The sequence below is a fragment of the Apis florea genome, unplaced genomic scaffold, assembly GCF_048593485.1.
Source record: "Apis florea isolate Af1SG1 unplaced genomic scaffold, ASM4859348v1 contig_3493_pilon, whole genome shotgun sequence".
NCBI classification, from domain to species: Eukaryota; Metazoa; Arthropoda; class Insecta; order Hymenoptera; family Apidae; genus Apis; species Apis florea.
Window position 1 is genome coordinate 875569 of NW_028256772.1, and position 7553 is coordinate 883121.

The 7553-nt window shown below is 29.9% G+C and overlaps 1 protein-coding gene across 5 annotated transcripts in view; it reads right to left on the minus strand.

The window, feature by feature from the left end:
- Positions 1-7553, minus strand: part of LOC100867566 (puratrophin-1) — a 344145-nt gene that overhangs the window by 8394 nt on the left and 328198 nt on the right. The gene's annotated exons all lie outside the window — the stretch shown is intronic.

The window sequence follows — 7553 nt, forward strand, 5'->3', positions numbered from 1 at the left end:
GCTATAAAAAAATTAATTATTACCTGTTCTAAATTCTAAATTCTTGCTTCTATAATTATACGAAAAAAGAAATTGGAAAAATTATATTTTTATAATTCAAAATTTATAAGCGAGATAATAAATAGAATAAAACGACATAATATTTAAACATTTTTCCATAGGAACTGTTTATTTTTTTTTTTTTTTGGTAAATATTCTTGATTCGTTTTACAAGTCATAATTGAAAAGCAATTCGAAATTACCTCGAGCATACACGATTTCACAACTCGTGACACTCTCTCGTTTCTCGATCTTTTTTCCCACAGTAAGAATCGAATATTACAATCATTCACGGTTCGCATTTGTCGGAAAATCAACGGTTAAACAAACACACGCATCGATTATGTAATCCGCCTATCGTTTGGACGCATATTTCGAACGTTTCGCGACCTGCAATTACGATTCATCGATCGTCATCAGTGGATCGTGACGTGACAAGTATCCAAGCGTTGGTGTTGCGTAACGAGCAGTGGACGCAACAGGAAAATCTCGGTGAGCACCGACCAGGTCGCGACCAGGACTGCTTATTATGGCGGAATGTAGAAAGGCGCCTCGTCGTGCATAATTGTTGGAGCGTGAAAGCAGATTAGCTAAAAACGTGACCACCAGTCGCCCCGCGCGGAGGCTGCGGTTTGAAACGGTGAACCATTAATCGGCACATATAGTCAATTAACACGATATATCGTCAATTAACGCGAAGTCTACGAGACGATTCCCAACAAATGTGCAAAAATGATCGTGGATATACTTTCTAATTGGATCTGTTGGTTTTGCATGTGATAATTTTCTTGCGATCTGTAAGACTTAATTTATCATTGTTCATTGAATATTGTTGTTTTGTTGAATTATTGTTCCCAATACTCTTTTTTCAAGGATATAAAATTTTAAATTCAATTTCTTAATATTACAATGGACAAGTTACTGGTTTCAAGCTTCGACTTTGAAGAATTAACAAAATATATTTCTGTTATGTTTGTGAAAAAAATGTGATAATTCGAAAAATTAATGATCATATGGCGCTAGTGTCGCGTCATCGATTGCCGGTGTTAAGGGACGAATTTATAGAAATTAGAAAAGAGTTATCTATTTTTAATTCTTTAGTTACATTTATGTCAAATTCGAAAGTATCAAAAAGAATTCGAAATGTAATATATTTTTTTTGTACGATGCAAACTAATGATAAAATAATTTTTAAATACACAATGTATATATTTGGATAAATATTTGGATCGTTGCAATAATCAAATTGATTAATATTGAATATAATCTTATTATTATTATTATTAATCTAAATAAAAATAATATAATTCCACAAACTAATATTTTTAAAATAATTTAAAATAAATAAATTTATATCATTGATATCACAAATCAATATTTTAACTTGAACTATTTAAATAAATAAAATATAATTTTAAAAACATTATATTCAAAGGAATTCAATGTATCATTAAAATGAAATATTCAACCAATAATCCATTATTAATTTTAAATTCAATATAAGTTTTTCCATGATTAATAAATATAAATAAATAAATAGAATAAATAAATCTAAATAAACAATATATAATTAAAATAACAACTATACATTTAAATCAAGAAATTAATCCAATTATTAATAAAACTTCCCTTACTAAATTTAATGAAACTGGTGATCCTATATTTGATGATCCATAATATAAATCATAATAAAGCAACAGAAGGTATAAAATTAATTATTCCTCTATTAATAAATATCAACCGTCTATTAGTTTGCTTATAAATTAAATTTACTAAAATAAAATTTACTATAATCAGCATTCCCATTTTAATAATAATCGTCTTTCTATAAAATGTAAGAAAATTTTTGCGACTGATTGAAAATGGCACATTCCTCGTGTGAAATTGAATTTGATTAAAATAGATTTATACTCGATATATTCAATGGTTTACTTTTGTTACGTAATTGTTGAGTTAACATTTCGAGATGGATCTTTAAATATATTTGTATATCGTTTTCCAGGCCTTATATTAGGACTATTTTTAATTACGTACAACGTAGGTTTGTTTTTTCAAAAATTCGTAACAATGTGGAATAATAAAGCGTGAAATAGCTGAAGCAAGGTAACGGCTTCCAGAATTATCGCATACGATACGTGTATTTATGAAAACAATAAGATTACGAAAAAGATATTTTAAATATAGGTTATTCATGACTTTTACATAAGATCATATAAGAAAAGCCTTCTATGCCTTGAATTTTTACAATCGAAATCATCCGATTTCGCAAACCATGTTCTAACTTCTTTCATTAAGAATTTCAACAATTCTCGATTAAATACCGAACTTTTATAAATATTTATTAAGTTAGAATTGAACGAATTATAAATATATTCCGTTTCTCCCTGTGCTTAAAAATTGTGAAATCAATTGATTTGAAGATATTTCTATGATCTAAAATTTTCAACATTATTATCAAAATTCTAATCTTGCAGTACTAGATTTTAAATTTTCTCATCGGATATTAATATTTTTAAAATAATATAATGCAATATTATATTCAGTTTGTTATTAAAGAAAAATATTACTACATCTAATGAGAGAAGTAAAAGTTAATACCATAAGCTGCTCAGCACTCGACGAGTTCTCCCCTAACTCAATCGCAAACACAATAATCCACAGCTTGTGAAAATTGAATGGTTGGACAAAATATTTCAAATTTTATCTTAATAATATATAAAAAAGATCGCTTTTCGATCCTTCGCGTAAAAATCGCCCAAGATCATCCGCATTATTCATTTTCCTTCACAATGAATAATATTCAACTTTCCACCATTACATTTTCTTAATCGTCCTCAACACGGGTCTCGTACATCATGCACGCGTATCAGCGTGCTTCCGCGTCTATCAACTTTCCTGCCCAACCGGACGAAGTCGTTCTACCAGTAGCTTTCCAGATTCCCATCCAGAGAACCGGACATGCCGGCCGTTAAAGAGATGCGTTCGAAACGGTTTTCCTAGCCCAGCCAACCCGTTGGATCACGAAAAACGAGCTTCTCCGCCCCGTGATATATCAAAGGCGCTAGGTTGCGACCGAGGTTGTTGACCATCGTGGAATTTCATGCACTTACCTGCGATCGGAATTTCGAGACGACAATGCAGGGGGGCGGCAGCTAGATCTGGTAGTTGCTACTTCGTTCACATCATCTTTTATACGATATAAATTTACATTGCGAATTGTTAAATATTGTTCGTTCGTAATTTCTTGTTATTATTTTTTGGGATCCCATTTGGTGTTGGATATCCCATGGAAAGTGTGTAATAAAAAAAGTGAATTGTATCAGAGATATGTGTTTGAAAGATCGATTTTAGATTTCTTTAATTTAATTAGAGAGGACAGACATTTTTATATGTCAATTTTGTGTTCGTTTTGATCTATAGATCTTTCAAACACATATCATTAAATCATTCAACATTTGATACGTTAATCGGAGCTCATTTTCTTTCGTCGAATATAGAAAAGGAATGGCGAGTGAAAGAGAAGAAAGGACATGAATCCCATTCGATGAAGATAAAAAAATTTTGTTGCAAGTTGCAAGCAGTTCATCAGACATTTATTGTACAAAATGAAATGAAATATTGTTAAAACTGAATTCATGGTATGATAGAATTTATGCCACGAATTCCTCGGTTTCGTCTACGTCAAGTAATTATATAACTTTTGCTATTCCTATGGCGAAATGAATATATTTCATTACTTTTTTTAAAAAATGTTACAAATTGATCATTCGAGATATCGATATTTATTGGAATTAAATAAAAGAATCGACCGTTAAACAGTTTACCTTTTCATTTTTCCTCGCTTGTGAATGTTTTTATGAGTGGGAACAAGTGTGAAAGCGAAGATTCCTGGTCAAGGTATAGATCAAGTTGCTATTTGCACCTGTAGCGAGAAAGTACGAGCGGAATTTTCTTTGAAACTTGATTACGTTCGAATCCGTAGGAAGTGAAACGTTCATAGCTAAACGGCAATTCAGTTTGAATGAAATATGTTTCCTTCTGTCATCGAAACGATCTTTTCAACATCGATGATTGAATCTTTTATGATTCCTCGCCTGGTTGACTTGCTAAAATTTCTTGCTTGCGATATTACGAAATTCAAGGTTTCAAAATTCAAGTAAATTCTTTTATTTATCTACACCAACAATATAATCTTTTGTCATTCACAAAATGACAAACTTGATCAGATCAAAATTTATTTTTTTCTAATGAAATATAAAATAAGATATAAAATATAATTTTTCATAAAATTAATTGCATGTTTCTTCTTAAATTCGTGTCTAAGAAATATCTTATTCAATTATCACAATTCTTCAATCTACATTAATTTTAAAGAATAAGATATTTCGTAAATATGACTTCTTTTATAAACAGTGACATGCCATTTTTAAAAATTGATATACCTTTGCAATTAATTTTTGAATACGATGTAAACAATGATAACATCTTCCCTTATCCTTCCTCCTATAATCTTCTTCAAATAATTCAGATACAAGTGGATAATGTCGTTGATCCAACCAGTAAAACTTACACGTTACGAAAAAACTTGTTGTTGAACCTAAGTTAAAAATTTGACTTTAATCGAGAGCCTCCTCTCGAATAGACCGACACTCGATCGTCTCCCATTCAATTTCCCTTTCGTGTGGAAAAATGAAAGCGATCGCGACACCTCATTGTTTCGTGGACAGATAGAAGTTTCTCAGTTGTGTGCAGTAGACGGAGCAACCTTCCCGGTAACAAATCACCATTCGTGATAACTTTCTCCTATCGCGATTCTATTGCACGTCCCCGAAACGTGGAGTTGAAAATTCCACGCGAAATCCTGAAATCGTGATCCAAAGATTTACGTGCAGGATGAAATTCTATCCTGCATCTCCTTATTATCGTATGTTGTATCATTCTGTGAAAGATTTTTAACAGAATGCAATTATTTTGTAATGTGTACTTGGACAATTTTAACGGAAGAATATACAGAGGATTAAATCTGAAAAGATCTGACGAAAAAATAATTGATAAGTATGATTTAAATTTTATCTTTCTTCCTTTTTTTTTTTTTTTTTTTTTTTTACTATATATATAAAATATATATTAAAATTAATCATCATGAATTTTGTCAAATTTTTCTACTTCTTCGTAATGAGACCAATGTCATTAAAATAAAAATAAAAATTAAAAGGTTTGTTACTCTTTGTTTCCCATCGGAAGAACGGTGAAAGAAAATTTTTCTACAATAAATTTAAAAACAATTTATTACGTGATTTAATAATTGATACGAGCAGGAATATTTTTATACAACTAGAAAGATTGTACTAAAAAAATAATCACACGTTGAAATAATTTCCTAAATACTGTGTGTCCAAATAAAAGAGTGCATTATTTTTCATATCACGTTCTTCTATAACGTTTTTTTCTTTATAGAAGTATATAATATTGGTTATGAATCCTTGAATAAATTCAAATTTAATAATAATTTAAAATCAAAATATCAAACTTTCTTTTACTCGTCTGGAAAGAGATAAATAAATATTAATGAGAATTGATTTTGTTTAAAAACTCTTTCAAATTTTATCGAGAAGATCAGACAATAACCATCTACTACGTATATTTTAAATTTCTTCTCAACACTCCATAAACAAGTTAATAAACATCTGAAATCCTCCTCCCAAAAATAATATCGAGTAATATTATATCGATTAAATGGTAAAAGTGACGAAAACATATCGTTAAAAGAAAATATAGGAATTAACATTTGTGAAACTTTGGGTCTGAAGATATCTCCGGATTAAAGGTCGAAGAAATTCCTTCGTTTAGAATTGTTACAAAGTTAGTGATCGTAGAATTAGAGAGGACGGCAATCGACGGTGTTGAAAGTGGTATTTCTAGTCGGATCGTTAAATCGAACACGCTCCAAGGAAGGAGTCGCGAAATCGCGCGTTGCCTTTTTGCAACTTGCCGCTAATACGCGTGGAAAATTGCCTTCAGTTATTTGACTGAATTAGGCTCACCGTGGACGGAAATCGTCGAAAGTGAGAGTATCGACGAGCACCTCGATGCTCGTTTCTTTGCCCTTGGCAGATACAACAACGAAGAATTACAGAAGAAACTTCATTAAGATTCTCGCGGAACATAAATATTTGTGGTGAGGCTGTGAAAGTGACGTGAAATTTCTACCGGTTGAGGTCAATGATGCTTCTTTTTTTAACTGAATTATGAGTTTTCTATTCTATTGATTCTACACACGACGTCGGTCGATTGTTTGAATCAGAAGATTGAATGTTCGCTCTTATCTTGTCGCTTTTTTATATCTATGTATTAGGGAGAAACATTTGTATATTTGTTATTTAATTAATAAGAATCTCTTTTTTTTACTATCTTGAATCGAGGAAAAATTTCCTTCTACGATGAATGAAATATTTTTTTTTTTTTTTTATTTATTTTTGAAATTGCGAAAAATATTGATATTATGAAAAATTAATTTTACGAAGTTTATATCGATAATTTATTTGATAATATTCAATTTTCTGGCAATAAAATTTTGAATGTAAATCAACAAATAACAACAAATTTATATGTTGAATGACGAGCTAGTTGGATTCGAAGATTTTTTAGAAGAAGAAGTTTATGCTAGAAGAATTCTTGAATATTATATCATCAATTTTGAATATTAAGAATGAAGAAAATTATAAATTTTAAAAGAAATACTTTTTTTTTGTATTGCAATATTTAATTTCCCTTTTAATCATTTCATTATAATATATTTATAATTATAAACAACTAATATTTTATTATTCAAGGTTAATAAATTAAAAAGACAAATAATTTATTAGAATGCACAAGCATCGTTATACAAGCACAAACGATAATTGTAATATAAAAATACGATCATATTCATTCATTTATGATCCAGATCTATCCTGATCAAGAAAGCGTTGCAGTTTAGTTGCTCTTCATCCGATCAATTGTTGATAATTCATTTGATTTACGAGTAATAATATAATTAATTCCATACAATATTCATTATGCTACATTATTTCCTTGATATATCGTCATAAAATTACATTTATCATTTTGTATAATTCGATATATTTTTCAAATAATTTCTAATAGAAATCGAACGAATTAAATTATTCAAGTTGAAACGAATGAAATGTAATCCTGGAACGTGCGTGCAATTTACGAAAGTTTTAAAGTGAGATATATAAGAAGTCAAGCAATAAACACGCGATTACATAGTCAAGTCTTTCCCCACGCATTCAGCGTGCCCTTGCACCTTTATTCTTCTTGCGTGCCATACTTTTGCCTCATAAGAGATATGGAAATACTGCAATGCAGTATTCTGATCACGTGGTTATTTCCATACTCTTAGAAAAACAAAATATTGAAGTTGCAAATGGATTCAAACTAAATTAATACCGACTGAGAATGATCGTTAATATCAAATTCAATATTTGATCCTTGAAATAATCTATCTTCGA